This window comes from Paramormyrops kingsleyae, chromosome 15 (assembly GCF_048594095.1).
Source record: "Paramormyrops kingsleyae isolate MSU_618 chromosome 15, PKINGS_0.4, whole genome shotgun sequence".
NCBI lineage: Eukaryota > Metazoa > Chordata > Actinopteri > Osteoglossiformes > Mormyridae > Paramormyrops > Paramormyrops kingsleyae.
The window spans coordinates 13,929,513-13,933,131 of NC_132811.1; positions in this window are offsets into that span (position 1 = coordinate 13,929,513).

The window sequence follows — 3,619 nt, forward strand, 5'->3', positions numbered from 1 at the left end:
CCTAATGACCCTCTTCCTTGCTGCCATTAAAAATGAAGATTAGAAGGTCTGTTTGAGTGCTAATCATGTCTGATTGACAGCTCGATGCTGTTATACGCCTCAGTACTTGGATTGTAACACAGAATGGCACTGCCAAGATAATCGCCTTTTAAGAGATTTGGTTACTTAAAGATTAATGTGTAATGAATTATTTATTTGCTGTCAAAGTTGTGTACATTTTAATGAATTTTTTTTTTTTAAAAAGAAAAATTCTAAACTTGCTTTGAGGTATATTTGTGATGCATTTGTCTCAATAAAATATGCATTTGTAAAGGTTTAAATCTTTAAATTGTGCTTTCAATTTCAGTATACTTAAACCACTCCACTAAGAAGTCACACACACATGATAAAACTTATAACATGAAAAAATAGCTTGACAATCATAAAATAAATAAGAAAATGAAAATGTTTTCTTGTAGGAACAATATATCAGTGTTGTTTTCCATTATAACACTGTTATAATAATGTCATAGGTAGCCATTCTGTACCATTAACAACTATTGATTTCTAGCTCAGGGGGAAAAGATCTGTTAGAGATAGATAAATGTATTTGTGAGCCAGTTGATATCAATATAGTGTACTTTCCATTATCAGAACTGAAATTGGTGGTCTAGCTAACATTAATCAGTGAAGATTCCATCAAGTCAGCACTTCTAATCTCGTTTACGACGCAGCGCTTCCATAGTGACCGAAGTGTCATTGGTTGACCTTTTCAGCATTAAATAGAGGAGCAGCCTGGATGTATCGGTCCAATCTGGTTAATCTGAATATTTAGTGTGATGCATTCAAGCAGACCATCCCTGGCCAATGACAGCCGACCAACCCTGGCCAATGACAGCAGACCAACCCTGGCCAATGACAGCAGACCAACCCTGGCCAATGACAGCAGACCAACCCTGGCCAATGACAGCAGACCATCCCTGGCCAATGACAGCAGACCAACCCTGGCCAATGACAGCAGACCATCCCTGGCCAATGACAGCAGACCAACCCTGGCCAATGACAGCAGACCATCCCTGGCCAATGACAGCAGACCATCCCTAGCCAATGACAGCAGGCCGAAGGTTTTAAGTAATTTCCCAGGCACACCTGGGCAGTCTGGGCTCAGTCATAAATACAGTGGGGGGGCCAGCGAGACAGGGTGTGGAAAAACGACAGCTGTTATTACTGGTCCCTGCTTGGTTCTTCAAGCTTCAGGGATGTGCAGCTGCTCCTCAGTTATACTGCAGCTAGATGCCTCTAGCCTGCATAGAAATCAGCTAAATCTGGGAAACAGAATCCTCTCATCTGCATTTCTCTCTTGCCCCCTTTAGGAGAAGGGGAGTAGTGTACATTTACAGGAGGTGAAAATATGGGCTCTATCATATCAGTATTTCCCCTCAATTTCCAATATACATTTATTTGAATGGACTTGTGTACATGAAATTTCTGTGTTATACAGTAGCAGATTAAGTATAATTCATTGTTAATTTTGTTATTGCAAAAAGCAAACACAGACATAATAATTAAAAAAATACTTTAATTATGATTGACAGATATTTAACTTGAAAGACATTTACAATATCCATAATAATAAAATGTTCTTTAATAATTAAAGCCAATGTTGGCTGTCAACATAATTAACTGCAGTCATTTAATTACCTTCAGTTGACGATGATTTGTGTGCATCACTGTCAAAGTCTGTCAATTTCAGAGAAATGGAAATACAAAAGCATGCAAAATCAATAAATGCATAGAAGTCCTTTATCCCTTTGCTGTACCAAACTTTGTCACAGACCATATTTTCTTTACGATAAGCATAGAGGAGTTATGACTGGCCTTTCAATTCCAGCAATCAAAACTGAAAAAAAAAAACAAAACAACAAAGCAGGAAGTGATGCTATATATTTCAGTCAGTAAACTGCAATACTGATATCTGCATTCAATACAGCAAATAAGCTTCAACTTCTCTATCTGAGGTACTTAAGAAAAGCTTCACAAGGTGAATTACACAATAACACCCACCACTTTACGAAAGTTCGCTTTAAACCACTTTGCTTTTGTATCATTATTTAAACAAAAGCATATAGCTAGGTGTGTAGTAAGCAATACCACCAAGGTTTGTGTAGGTAGCCTCAACCACGCTCACAATAGTGAAATAGCCTATGGACACAATTCTCAGAACGTATCCCTGTTAACGCATGATTGTATTGATTCTGTATGAGAAACTACTATTATTTCTACTTTATATCAGCAGTATCTGTATTGTATCATTCCTACTTTTACCTTACGTTACTGTTATTTTAGATTTTATGTGTTAGTTGGTATGATCTGCTATTTTTTCAGTCTAGGAACACTCAAAATTTTCCCCCATATAAATTAATGGTATTTGCTTCTTCAATTTACACCATTTTGTGGGAACATTCCACTTTTGGAAAGCGGGGGAAATCTGTACTTACAGTAGTAAGGCCCCGGATAAGAGATTTTTCAGTGATGTGAAATAAAGAATCAAACAAAATCTGCACAGCAGAAATAAACTGAAAATGAAAGAAAAAATATAATTGAAAAATAAATGACGTAAGCAAGTCATATAGTTTGAAAAAAAATATCCAAAATACACCCTTTGTTATTTACTCTGCAGACCACACTCAAGCAATATGGAGGTCCAAACTGAGTCCAACGGTACAAATAAAAGTGAGGACCAGTTACTTGTTGAAGTAAAATCATATCCCCCATACTTACCGTCCATCTGTCTTCCATAACCATTTATCCAGTACCAGGTCACAGTGAGCCTGCAGCTTATCCCAAGAAGGCAGGGGACCTGCTGGGCGGGATGCCAGTTCATCACAGGCCACACACACACATCACAGCCAGCTTTGAGGCACCGATTCACCTAACCGTATGCTTTTAGACTGCAAGAGGAAGCATCGACATAATATGGTGAGAACATGCATATGTCAAACACACAGAATGGGGACAGGATTTACACCCCATTCTTGGAGGTGTGAGGTGACATTGTGACCCAATGAGGCGTCACACCGCCCATTCACACAGTTAAGGGTAGAAATGTGCTGTCAAAACACCAAGAAGTCAATGGCCAGTGGATAGTTCACATCCAAGAAGTAAAAAACCAGAACAAGATTTTGTTTCACCCAAGCAGGTGAGCATAAAGAGTCACAGTCACTCAACTGGTTGGTTGACACAAAATCTGGATTTTCGCTTTCTAGAACTGAACTTACCACCTCTGCCTATAATATTTAGGAGAGTGTGAAATAATTAATTAAATAATAAATAACATTTTAAAATAAGCACAAATTGTCAAAAAAAAAAATTTCAACTTCCACTTTCTTCCTCAGTGGAGAAGTGAAGGGCAAGATCTTGGGTGTCATTACTTCGTATTGACACCCTGAAGAATTCCTATTCACTGTAAGATTGTCTGGCCTGTGACCATCACAGGAAGCGGTGCGCTTTGAAAGCTGACATCTCCGGTGTGTGGTGTTTCGAGATTTAAAAATGTGTATGGTGAATTTTATAGCTCTTTATATTGGCCAATATAAAAATTACTTGCTGAATTGTTTGCATTCTTGCTGAAGAAAGTCAA